Raw genomic sequence first — 14,295 nt, 5'->3', positions numbered from 1 at the left:
AAGTGAAATGGTTGACCGCCCCCCTCCCCCCTGCACCTCGTCCCCAGAGTCCTTTGTTCCCTACCCCAAGTTTGAAGTAGCGGGAGTCCAATTGACCATGAATGGCACACAAAGGGGGAATACTCCCGGGTCGGTTAGGCCATAGTGTAGACGACAAAATTGTGCCAATAGCCTCAAAATCTCCTCTTTTGTATTTGCCTCATTTGTAAAGAACAGACCCGCAATGGTTTTGACCTTTTACTCACCGCTAATATGGACCCTGGCTGTGATGTCGAAATATCTATGGACCGACTGAGACCACCTCGGTATCGGAGGAAAAAAAATCAAATCCTAAAACTCTCTGCTGTTATTTTTTTTAATCATCATCTCCGTATTGAAGAAGGAATTTTTATCTTTATTGAAATGTTTGGCTGGGCGCGTGGTCTGTGGGAGTCGCACAACCGACGGCTGAAAATGGAATGCACGACTGCAGGCGAGGGGTTGGAGTCGGTATTTCTAACCCCAGGGCTACATAATTACACAACTGTCCTACAGAGCACTGAGCTGTATTATCTTTCCTGACTCCTAAAACTGTTGTTTTTTGTCGTAGTAGTAGCCCCCTCCCCCAAAATCATAGTACGTGTTTTAAGAATATTATTGAATAAAGGAATGAAAGACCTTTAATGGCTTTATACATCGATGAAGGTTTGACATCCAGGTAATGAGATGCACAAGAAATTGTTACTCAAGAAACTTTTAAAACCTGTTGCTTAAGTAAGAATTTATTCTCGTGAAAGACCCTTTATTGTATGTTTATGCTCTTATAAGCTAAGTACAGGTCATGGTGTTAAAGTAGTTCTAGATACAATTGCAGTAATATAAGAAAGTTGTATCTTTTTATTACATTTACAATGTATACCAGTATGTACATGTTAAACTTCTTTTCATAGCTAAATTGATGTTGCACAAACTAACTGTATACTAATATATCGCGTCTTGAGTGTGTCGTGGCACGATCTGGTTCTTGTCGTGTGAGAGTCCTGATTGATTGTGTCTATGCCCTGCACCTGTCGGGCAGTATGCGGCCGGTTTGCAGTACCACGGTGTTTGCAAAATAACACTGGGCGAGTGAGCCTGGCCGCTCGACACAGAGTAACCAGGGGAGATTCCTGCCTGCACAAGCAAACAGACATGCGGCCTGACTCACGTCCGCAGTGCGTGCGTGTGTGTGTGGCGAGGGGAAGGGGGAGGGGGGCGACACACCACATACACCTACAACATACTATAACTCAGTACAACTTGAACCTGTTCCAACAGATGCTAATGATATATAACATAAGTATGACTCACACCGGATATCTCACTGACTTTATAACTTATGTCCCGTCCAAGAATAATGAATCTACAAGTCCAACAATGAATCTACAACTTTCCAACCTACCAAACCTAGACTGGATGTCAGATTGTTTCCAGTGCCTACACAGACTAGTTACAAAGGTTGATTTTTAACCTCCATGGTACTAGTATAACTCAGGGGGCTGTGGTAAACTTTCCTTGGGGGCATGTAGGCCCTGGAGCCGAGGAGCTGATCTGTGTAGGCCCTGGGAACAGTCTGGCGTTCAGGTGGCCAAACCGATTAACAGGTGGTTCACTTTCTAAAAGTTCCTTGGTGTTTTTTGTCTGTGGTGTTTGTTGGGAGACATATTATCTGAGTGCGTCATGATGGAGGTAGGAATACTTCCGGAGGGTTGGCTGTGGTGCTAGCTGGGTGGGCGGCGGTTGTTGGTGTGTAAACCCGGTGCTGGTGGCGTGTTGACGCCGTGCGCCGGTTGAAGGCATCTCCGTCGCGTGAGAGACGGGGTCGGCGGTGCGTGGCCAGGCTTTCCCGCCCAGTGTCCAAACACGCGAGACGGGACGGCCGTGTATGTACCTTTCACCTGGACGGACGGCGCACCCAGAACTAACGCGTCACACAATTGGTCAGGGACCGTGCATTACTGGTGTGGGGAGGGGTGGTGTGGTCTTTTATAGTCATTTATTCCACTCAAGCAAAATAAAAATCCAGCCCAGGGTCAGGTGTTTTTTCAGCATCTAGTGCGTTCTTTTTTGGCTATACTAAAAAAAAAGCCTACCAAATGCCATAGAAGTACACTTAAAACACTAAGATTAAGTCTGTTTTTAGATCTTTGAAAAGATACTCCCTCACCTTTCGAACTTAATTGAGAGAAAAAAAAGTGTTCACTATTGTGTCCTTTTCCTCAGCAAGTTTGTAAAAATCTATACTAAATGTAAGTCTAATATCAATCTTAAGGATATGTCATTAAATACTACATTTGTGAAGAAAAAAACAAGCCCAAAAATATGAACGGGTGCAAAATATAGAATTATTCGAACCCCGCTCGGGTACGATTGTGAGGGGTTGCATTCGTCCTTTCGGATGGGGACGTAAAGCCTCTTTAATGTTGCGGAGCTTCATATGTCAAACGACTTGCTCCACCTGTACTTTGGACTAAAACGCACAGTCCCTAATACCGCTCACGCACCCACCTCAACTGACTGGGGTGAAAGATGTGTATTTGTCCAGGTTACCAAGGCGTTCTTGTCGTCTGAAAAAATCCTGTCAGACCGAAGTCCTAACCTGTCAACTAACGTCCACACTACGCCCTCTCCAGCGACTAAACCAAATATGAACTTTCTACTAGATCAATTTACTCTCTAAATTAACACCGATATTACCAGCTATTAATAGCGCCGGCTCCACTCCCTAACGATTGTAGGAGGACAACCTCTCTTGTACAAGGTGTGCTCAAGTGTATTGTTCGCCCTCAACCACTTTCACTTACACTAATAGAATATCAAAATCGAATTTATGAAGCATTAGGTGTTCGTTGATACCGAGGCGAGCACTCCAGGTACAAACGTACATGTTTGTAGAACGCTTAGGACTCGTCATTTTTCAAGAACGGCATTTTTACAAAGAGGTTTTTCGTGTCTACGAAGATAATAACATGTGTGCACTCCTATTATATAGAAATTTGAAAACGCTGTCTGTTTTCATTTCTCGGTACACACATAACCGACTGTATGATGAGGTTTGAATGAGCACTTTTGTGTGTGTTATGACAGGATAGACATGTACAGTTCAAATCTAGGACAGAGCTAACATCGAGATCATTCATAAAATATACCGCTGATCAGCGGATGAAAGCGCTCCGACTGGAGTCCTTTGTGCGGGACCTGGTAGATAATTATTCCGACACAAAGGACCATGTGGGGAGCCGGACAAAGGAACGGTACCTCATTACGTAACACCTTGTACCGTCCCTGTCACCTATGGGCAGGTGAAGCCAGGTGCGCAGCACATCAGCGCATCCTGAACCTTAACAACTATCTCTTCTGTTTTACAACTTTAATTAAAACTAGGATGTACTAGCCTCCTCGATTAAAGGCAATGTGTACCGACACAGTGATTTTAGAAAGGGGGGTATTTCGTACGAAAAGCAGACTATGAATATATCTAACTTATCATATAACGATTAATGTTTTCTAGTAACAAACGGCGACAAATATGAAAAAATGTCTTTACAGGTGTAGAAAGTTTTGAAATTGTGTCATAAGTTGTTTGTGTCATATTTTGCATATGCTGATATCTATTTTGAATATCTACAAAAACGATAAGTCACAAATTATGCATTTGGTCTCTTACATAGCGTTTGCGTCGTTCTATCCAGATGTTCCCTTCAGTACCGTTGTGTCTACTGGTGACATATGAAGAAGAATTGCCCACTTAACCTTGACCCTAACTTCAGTAACTTCAGTGTTTAATGAAGTAGTAATAAAGGGTGTTTTCATAGACTAACAATGTAAGACAATCTGTTTACATCTGCAAGATTTATGTATGGTCCCACATGTTATGTCCATCCTAGCGTCCATAACTTATGCACTTTGATATTATTTTTCATAACGATTTTAATGTAAGATCGACTGAGGACAACGTTCGGTCATTTATCTTTAGGGTGGGGCAGTTTTTTTACAGCAACATTTTAAAACACACCTGGTTGAGTAAAAGCTTCGTGCCGTTCGCCAACGACTTGTAAAAGTGACTCTAGGTAAGGAATAGACATACTTACAACGTTGGATCGAGGTAAAAGGGTTCCTTGCGCAGCTCAATAGCCCACTCTGCTATTGCAAATATTTGTTTAATGTGGAACACACACATGTACATGCACACACCTATGAAGCTCACTCACTCAATCCAATGAAACTACAGTGCAGAAATTATATGCGATTCTTTATTGCCTCGACAGAAGTACAGAGACTTTCGTATGGTCTACTACAACTAAGAGACAGAGCAAAACTATATACATGAATAAAGTCATCCTACTTACAGAATATATATAGAATATAGTCTTATTATCCATATCTAAAATCATCAAACAATGTCTGTCTTTTTCGTGCTATGCTGTTATTGGATTGTTACCACATGAATAGATTCTGTACATCTTTTACGTCACCTTGAGTGACTTTACTATTACTAGTATCTTTTTAATGATTACAATTCTACTTCAATTGTCTGGTATATTGGTGTTGATAGCAATATGGGATATATTAATACCGTAATAGGTGTATTTTATTAAATATTAGATTTCTTGAGAATATTACGAATGCTTGAATGATAACAATTCTATTCCTATTGTCTGACATATTGGTGTTGCCAACGTAACAGTATGGGATACATTTGTACAGTAATAGGTTTATTTTATTTTCAAATTTTTTAGACTAATGTTACGAATATGTCCCACGCACCACACGGTACTATAATCCAGCAGGTGAGGCAGATTCACTCAGGTGAGAATAAACAAACTCACAATCAAACCACCTGGAAAAAATCGGCTTTACGTGTTTCACCGCAGGACATTTCATTACAAAGTAACATTTCTTTTCTTTCTGCTTATAGTTTTTTATTTAAATCCCAAACTCACGAAATCACTTCAAATTAGGAAGACAGCGTGGCTCCAGATATGTGTCGGTGGAAACAACTATCTTTGAACTTTGCAAACATGAAAGGTTATCATCGTACAATGCCTGTTTAGAAAATTACCACCAAACCAAACATTACATGTACGGAAGTGGGTTAATACGGATTAGGTGCATATCTGTGGTCCACGTATCCTGCGGTCCGGTCCACGTATCATATCATATAAACCTGTGGCTTATACCTGTGGGTCGGCCACGTATGAAGTGTTATTCGATTTGAGGACTTTATACCACAATTATGGGCTCAGGTCGCTAAGCCGGTGGCGGCTTAGTACCGTAAGCTAGCCTGATTATATGGGATACCTTGACATTATAATACGTGTCACAAACCCCTCCACGCCGACACGACATGTCCTGGGTTCGTGGGACTCACAGCCGAGCTCTGAAAGCCTTCGAGGATTTGTTTGCGATCTTATCCGTCCGTTCTCTCCTTCCTTACATCATTCATTCACTCACTCACTCACTCACTCACTCACTCACTCACTGATGACGAAAATATGAATCCACAATAATAAAAGAACTAAGCTTCAGATGATGTAGGTTCTTCGAATGTTTTTTATGTGATGAAGTGGGCGGAGGTTCGAACCCCGCTCGTACACGGTGCGCTGGGTTGCAGTAGTATTTTCGGATGGGGACGTAAAGCCGGTGGCTCACTGTCACTATAGCGTCAGCCTAAGGTATCACACTGCACGTAAAAGAACCCAACACACGTATCGAAAGGAATATAGGTGACCTGATGTGCTTGGCCATATAACACACGCTAACTAGTAACTACTTGAAAAGATTTAAAGTGTTTTAATTTTTGGTGCAAAAAGAATGTTGCATAATGCCCCTTTAAGAAGACCACCGGACTAGAGGTCAGAGACCAGAAGTTCATTACCCCCTGTCTGCATGAAACCGGGACGATTCGTCTTGACGTCTGATATGAATCAGTAATTCAACAGAACCCTTTCTTCAATGTTTACCTTCTGACAATACCGCTTAGCTGTAGCGCGTCGCACAAGACAAAAGTCCCAGACACACCATGTCAGCTCCGATTATTCCGTAGGTTATTTTTAGGTCGAAATGTCTTCATTTAGCTTTGAGAGTTTTATTTTTAGCACATTTTAAAATATTTTAGAATGTAATTACAGTTTTGATTATACACGAGTCAGCAGTGTTAGACATGAAGTGCAATGTTACATATAGACATACCCCCCATTACGGAGCTTGAGTATATAGAAACTAGGCGATACTTGGTGTCAATTTTCTATTGTTGCTATGTTTGCTATCCTCTCGTTTTGTCTCATTGTTGTATCTCTCTTCGCGTCTATTAACCTATAGTTCCTGCAGTGTTGGTTTTTCTTGTGTCGAGTGTTTGTCGTGATTTTGTCCGTCTTTGTTTGGTCTGTGTGGATGGGACATTATATCGCGTCATTTAACTGTTCCCCCTTATCGGATCTGCTAACCTTTGTCGCACCATCAATTATTGAAATTATCCATGATTGATTGTATTTACTCGCCATTGATTTACGACGAGTAAGTATTTATTGGCCGAATCTGGGCCGTAAATTAGAAACAAGGACTGCGATTACATGACCCATTTCTCTTATCATTTGAATAAATCAATCCAAGAATATAGAATAACTTTATGCCTATCTGCTATTACCTTGGTACGTGGTCGTAATGAAAGAAAATAGATATTAACACGTGCAGCAATACAATAATTATTATAATGTACAATCTTTTTTTCAATTTTTTTCTTGAAAGATAGTAACGCCTAATTAAAAATCGCCTGATAACAGTACTAATTTGTTTCTTTAGATTTATAATATTGGCATATATTAAGTTGTTTAAAAGTAATTTTTCTTTCGTAAAATCATTAACACACAGTGGTTAGTACATAACGTCCTAGGTATTCTTTCATGTTTGAATTATAACATATTTTAGGAAAATGAGGGTATTGACCTGTATTATATTGTATCATATGCTTCATACAAAACGGACAAATTGTGACAGATAGAATCCATAAGTCTAATTATTTAAGTGGTTTTAGTGTATATTATTGGCAATTCTTTTGCCAAAACTCTAATTTACTATTAGCAGGGGTTGCCTTCTTTTAGGAGTTTTCTGACGTCATGATGACGTCACTGAAAGGATTAGTTCATGGTGTTGGTGACATGTCACTATTGAGGCTTAAGTATTAAGACTTGTCTACCAATTATGAAAACCCTTAATTGTATCCGCACACCACCCTGTTATAGCGCCACGTTAAAGTTCTTGTCATTGTCATGAAAGGTCAAAATTAGAATAAAACAAGAACAATGCGTTAACTTAGTTCAAACAAAGTCCATTTGGGATTTTTTTGTCTGGAAGCAAGAAAAATGTTTCAAGAATCTAAAAGAATAGAATAGAATAGAACAAAATAGAATTAAAAAAGAAATAGAATAGAACTTAGAACTTAACACAGAAATAAAATTGTGTACTAGTATTCTAACATTTGGTATATCTGTTATCATGTTTAATCTTATATTGTGTCCAAAACCTGAATTCTTATCTTCATCTTCATTCTTTGCTTCAGAACTGATGGCAATGACGTCACTCAACGGTCAACCAATCAGATGAGAGATTGCATGTACCGGCATTTTTGACTCCGGCAAGGAACTTCATACGTAAGTTGATATATATCCTATATACAAATATGCTCCTTGCACCCTATAATAAAAGCAATTTTCCCTAGCTGATAAAGTAATATTTTATATCCTCTGATACAGCGACCATTGGCAACCGAAACTCTCAGTAGTACTTCAAAGAATTTTATTGATAAATAAGTGTATTTTGTTTGTGCTGTATGTTATGTTGTCTTCCAAGTCATATACATCATGGATAATATCCCAAGCAATAAACCATACGCCGCTGAATTATGGAAACGGGGCCTAGAATTGTACACGAATCAAAAGAAGGGAAAAGTGGATAGACATTTTGTTTTGTGGAGAAGTTGAACTTTTTTCAGTCTCCGTTGGCCTACAAACCGGTTTCTCCGCCTCTTCTTTCCGGATTTTTTTCTGACAGAGCAGAGACATTGTCCTTGGACAGAGAAAAAACCCTTCCATCTTATACCTGGTAGCTCCACGGTAATCTGGCATGTCAAATGACATTTTGTTTTGTGGAGAAGTTGAACTTTTTTTCAGTCTCCGTTGTCCTGCAAACCGGTTTCTCCGCCTCTCCTTTCCGGATTTTTTTTCTGACAGAGAAAAAACCCTTCCATCTTATACCTGGGGTAGCTCCACGGTAATCTGGCATGTCAAATGACGGGTCTACCCGTCCCTACCCCCGCAGGCGCGGATCTGGCGGGCCGTTGTTCCCGTCTACCAGGTAATCTCCGCGGGTTCACAAGTTCGCCGCGTCGCGGATTTCACCCAAAGCTGGTGGAAAATAAATGCGCTTCTGCCATTTTTTTGGATTTGTTCGAGTCTAGAAGGATCTAGGTACCAAATTTGGAATATTTGACGTTACCGAATGGAACTAGACAGTCTAACGTCTAGTTTAAAGTCTAGAAGTTAGATTTTTGTCCAAATGTGGAAATAATTTTACTACGGTGATATCTGAAAGTTGGCACATCTTACTGTAATTTGCTAGTATCTTGTAGGCTGTGAGCGAACTGATTGAAATTTACCGCCATGTTTTTTGAAACTGATATCTAGTCTTAATTCCATGACGAAAGCATGCCCTAATCCTGCCAATTTCTGCGAGTATAATTTGACATAATTGCGCTTTATGTACAGCTCCAAGTCAATAGCGTTATCCCTAAATTGTTGGTTGGTTGTCTGGAGCGGCGGCGGGCGGGTGTTTGGGGTAATTCCTGGGGAGTTACGCGGTGTGGCGTGTGCGTTACTTATCGCAGCTCCCCCCAGGCCCACAATTACAGCCTTGATACAGCGATTGCATATCTGTGCCTACAGTTGAACGTGACTTCCATACAGCCTGATATACAGTATTGGCACTAAATATCTTCAACCTGTATCGTAGGGCAATGCTCAATGTTAGAGACAATGCATTCACCATAACGTGTCTTCTTATATAATTATGTTCTTTTAAAAGTATATTCAGTCGCTAAATATGTTATGATATATATAGGGAAACGTCTAACGTTAGAGACAATTTATACACCATAAAGATGTCTTCTTTATAACTATATAATTATGTCCTTTAAAAAGTATATTCAGTCACTAAATCTGCATCATATGTATATATGTATATATATAGGGAAACGTTAGAGACAATGTCTAACGTGTTTTCTATATGATTATGTATTTTTGAAAGTATATTCAGTCACTAAATTTATATAATATATATAAGTAAACGTCCAAAGTTAGAGAGAAGGTATGCACCATAATGTATTTTCTATATGATTTTTTTCCGAACAGAATTTTCAGTCACCAAATCAGCATCATAACTGTTCAACGGTAGAGACATTGTCTTCACCGTAATGTGTTTTTGCATCTTATTGAAAACACAGTATAGTCTAAAGTGATTATTATGTTTTACTACTAAAAGACATATAGGTCTATGTGGGAAGCAGCAGTCACAAAATTATTTTTCATATCTAGCTACAAAATGCTAATGAACGCTGACGTTGCCAATTTTGATATATAAAATATGATTATCTAAAAATTTCGTAAATATTTCAACATTTCGTAAATATCATTAAGAACATGATAATATCTTAAGTGTGTATCTTAAATGAGTTAAAATGAAATTTACAGTATGAATAAGCACAAATTTCAGAAGACTTGTGTATACAGTAGCGTGCTCTTTGTTTGACGTTCTCGCGTATTTCCCCTAACATTCCGTTCTGTCACCAGAACATTGAAATTTACGCCTGAAATCCCGCGTAAGGCTCCAGCATCGTGCCCAAGTTGACTCACAAAATGTTGTGTTTGCGTTCCACCATATTCGTCATTAAGTGCCAGTAAAGACAATATTATGTTTGGTCTAGTCGTGGAGAGATGTATGACAGTGTTGAGTGAGTTAGGCCACACCAAGTCATTTTTATGGAGGACGTCCGCACGCGCATTGATTTTGGACTGTTCCCAGAAAAAAACAAGAAATTCCGCTTCCTGTAATCTATGACCAAAGAGTCACGACAGTGGGATAAGAGAAGATGTGATGAAAGAAGTGAAACAGGACAGGACGACAACTGCTGTTGCGCTGATTTATTGCTTTTTTCATGACGAATGAAAGACTTGTTGGTTGTTACACTGTGTTCTCTCATTCAATTTGTGTCCTAACATTTGTCGTCTCTTAGTATATTTCAAATCTCTCTCATATTTTTAGGTCCCTCTTGTTTTTTCGCGCTCTCGCATTAGATTTAGTGTCTCCAGAGGACGTCATCCATAAAAATGACTTGGCGTGGCCTTATCCCAGATCTGGCGCTCGTGAAATCACAGTCACGTTCTCAGGACGGGGTTACCCTGTGAAAAAGATGGTGTGTATCGTTCGTGGAAGCCTCAATTTATTCCCCCTGTCACACGGCACGATTAAATGTTATTAGCGTGGCCAGCTATCGCTCCGATCCGCCTTGGCTCTCTGGAAATGAGGTATAAATTGGATTAGATAAAGCTAGTTCGAACTGCGGTGCCCTGGTCCCCTGAGATCTCTCCGCGCCCAGCGCCGATTTAAAACGAACGAGAATTGAGAAATCACTTAGCGGAATAAGCGGGCTGGGTCGTCCCAAGGCTCGGCTCAGATGGGGGAATGATTTGACATCTAGCGATGCCGGGAGTGCCTTTGGGCCATGCAATCCTCCACCTAATACCTAACACTACACACACTGCACTCAGAATATACGGGAACTATATCTGCAAGCAATGTTTCTAACGTAACCGAAGCAATTATTTAAAATACGGCACCGTTTTCAATCCATAGTCGGAGGCATTTACAAGATCAATGTCATGCCTCAAGGTCACGGGAACTTATAGTAACTACTGGATTGGGTCAAATGTGAAGATGGCTTTAAGAATAGAATTCTCATAATATCATCTATAAGTAGCTAGTCGATCCAAAAATAGCACCGAATTCGCCTCCATGCATTACGACTCAAAATGATCGATCCACTGTTAATATATTAAAGCACTTTAAGGCAAATACAGGACTGGGTCAAATGTAAATATGACTTTCAGAATAGGATTCTTATAATATCATACAGATAGCATCCATAAGTAGCTAGTCGATACGAAAATAGCAGCAAATTCGCCCCCATGCATTACAGGGTATAAATGATCGACCCACTGTTAATTTCTTTTTATCACAATGTAATGGGCTCTTAATTTAAGCGTAGTTATCACTATTGATTTTAATCAACGTAAATGATAACAGTAAGATGAGATATTATCTTATCTGTTACCACGTAAAAATAATCTAAAAAACTTTTTTTGTCTATCACACCTCATAAATTGAGTAGTCGTAGGTCATCACAGAGAATATAAACGAAGAAAATCTTGCCTCTCAAATAGTGTCAGATTTGAAGCCGTCTACAGCAAGCTTTGCCGGCTTTCCCGTCACATTTATATTCCCGGCAGTTCCCGCTGTTATAATAACGTTTTCAACTTGGCTAAACCTGGTGAATGGCTGCGCGAATCTTACTCGCCCTGACAAGCCCATTATAAAATGAAATGCATACCCTCTTAACAATTGACATCCCAGATCCGCGTAGCAAATCCCACAGAACGATCGCTAGGATGGTTTCTCTCGGGGGTATCAAAAACGTAGGCAGAAATATGAAAGATTGTCAAAACATGAAACGGCTAAAACTGGCGCCATCCACACCTGTTTCCATCATAAACTGGAAACAAAACCTGAACCAATGGCCAATTCGTGTTTTTTTTCCTTGGCCTTAAATACCTTATTAAAAAGCGGAAGAGGATATCAAAAAAACGTAGGCAGAAATATGAAAGATTGTCAAAACATGAAATGGCTAAAACTGGCGCCATCTACACCTGTTTCGATAACAAACAATACATGCATAATCGAAACAAAATCTCACTAGCCAATCCGTTTTTTTTCTTTGACGTATCATTCCTTACCAAAACGTACTACGCAGAAATATGAAAAATTGTCAAAACATGAAACGGCTAAAACTGGTGCCATCCACACCTGTTTCGATAAGAAACAATACATGCATATTATTAGAAACAAAACTAGCCAATTCGTTCATTTCTTTGACGTACTATTCCTTACCAAGAGGATATAGTTGGTTGCGTGCTGATGAAGACTCTGTGTTTTATTAACGTTAAGTGAAACAGACACGTACGAGAAATGAACAGCAGTTGACGAAATAATCAATTACGGCGTGTGCGGAGCGGGTACCGGGCGGCACGTAGCGGCTGGGCGGGATGAAAGAGCCAAGCCGCCCGGAAAAATCGATCGCAGCACGGCTGGTCAGAGTGAGCCTATATACGGGCTGGCGTCGCTACGGATAGGAAACATCATAGTCAGCATGGTACTCCTGTTTTAGAAACATCGTAAAATTCATATTGGTAATGTTGTATCTTAGTATTATCTCTTAAAGATGATATGAAATATCATGGTATGATAGTCTTGTTTTCATTTTGGTACAAATGTTGTATCTATCTCGTCTAATTTGATCCCTTAGTCTGATTGTTCGACTGTTGGGGAACTACAGATGATCTAAGAACAAGTTTTCTCCATCCTTCTTGGTTTTCTGTTGGATTGGTCCATTCTCTGATGCCATCCTCCCATCTTTCCCGTTGCCTACCTCTCCTCTTTGCCTTTTCTCAACATGTAGTATCATCCCAAAAAGATGGTTAGTTATGATATAATTAGTTGCGCGTTTGTATCTTCAAGTTTTTTTAATTGCTTTATTTGTATAGCGTCATATTATTATAACCAAATGTAGTGACAACTTTATGTAGTAACAGGTTGTTTGATAGCAATCCAGTATAAAAGAGAGAGAAAGAAATAATAACAATGCCCATCTACGTAAACGATATATTTCATCTGTTGCAATATTCAATGTAAAAAATCATCACTTGTATAAAGTAATGTTTCGTTCTTTGGTGGTTTTTCAAAACTGTTCGATGAGTATTTTTTTTTTACATTGTACTGATTTTCGATTGTTTTATCTAACAAGAATTGTTTCTCTAATCTCCAAGTTTATTTGAGGGGGGGCTATCATTACCCGAATTAACATTTCCCCCGTAGGGTGGCCAATTTCATCACCTGCCCCAAAGAAATGTTTCCCCTTCCCCCCCTCCCCCGTGGATATCACTGATAGTTGCCCCAGTAAGAAGCCAGCTGGCTTGCAGGCAGATTTGCATGTTAATGAGGGATAATTGTGCCCACGCAGTCAGCGTTCTTCCCCAGAAATGGGCGGGAAACTTTCAGCACATACGAGCGTCCGTTAGGTCATTTGGAGGAAATATTAAACTGCTTACCACAGCATATATCATAACAAAAATGGTAGGGAAATTAAGATGAAATTAAATAAAACTAAATAAAAAGTATTGTTACCCAGATAGATTTTGAAATCGAAATCTATTCAAAACATAGCCAGTTTCAAAATCTCATTATCTGGATGTTTAACATCCATCGACGTAAATAAAACATGTTAGTAACATTTCTGTATCCTAAAACGAATAATAAAGGTACTGTTGGCTTTTGAAAATTTATCGTGCCAAACAATAACAAGTACATCTTTGATGATAGAAAACGCTGCTTTGAAGCAACAAGTAATGTTTTCTGAAAAAATATAAAATATAGTTTACCTGTCCAAACTTTTCTTGGGGAAAAGGATGGAAAGTTATACAACGTTGAAGTTTTGTCAATACTAAACTAGACAAAAGATGATGATGAATACTGAACTAGACCTTATATCAAGGACTAAATAGGATTTGGAGGGGGGGGGGTTCTGAATAGCGAAATCTTAATTTAAAGGCAGTTTTAGCAGATTTTTTCATTATTATGATTATATTGTTTGTGTCTCAGGTATTTACAGATAGTGAAATAAAGGTAGACAAAAAGATCCTTTGTTTTGTTTCGCATCATAGGATGGTTCTCTGGCTGTTAAATCTTGGTACCAATAAATAAAGGGACTCCTAACGTAGCTACACGTTTGTTGGGGCTATTTTTAACGCTTTGAAGTAAGAATGAAATAATAATGAGAATGTGCTAAGAAAGGGCAATTTATGTCAATATCAGACGAATTTCCTCATCCAGAATATGTTTTGTTTACCGCTCTAAAATTTCAAACTGTAGAACTTTTCTTTATTTCACCTGTAG

At 39.3% G+C, this 14,295-nt stretch overlaps 1 long non-coding RNA gene across 1 annotated transcript in view; it reads left to right on the top strand.

The window, feature by feature from the left end:
* The window catches only part of LOC109477862, a 66,398-nt gene that overhangs the window by 38,868 nt on the left and 13,235 nt on the right, over positions 1-14,295 (top strand). Inside the window, exon 3 of the long non-coding RNA XR_002140697.1 lies at positions 7,577-7,667. This is a non-coding gene — a long non-coding RNA (uncharacterized LOC109477862). The remainder of the gene's footprint in view (positions 1-7,576; positions 7,668-14,295) is intronic.

The sequence above is a fragment of the Branchiostoma belcheri genome, unplaced genomic scaffold (assembly GCF_001625305.1).
Source record: "Branchiostoma belcheri isolate BF01 breed outbred unplaced genomic scaffold, Haploidv18h27 scaffold41, whole genome shotgun sequence".
Lineage (NCBI taxonomy): Eukaryota > Metazoa > Chordata > Leptocardii > Amphioxiformes > Branchiostomatidae > Branchiostoma > Branchiostoma belcheri.
This window is presented reverse-complemented; position numbering and strand designations above follow the sequence as displayed.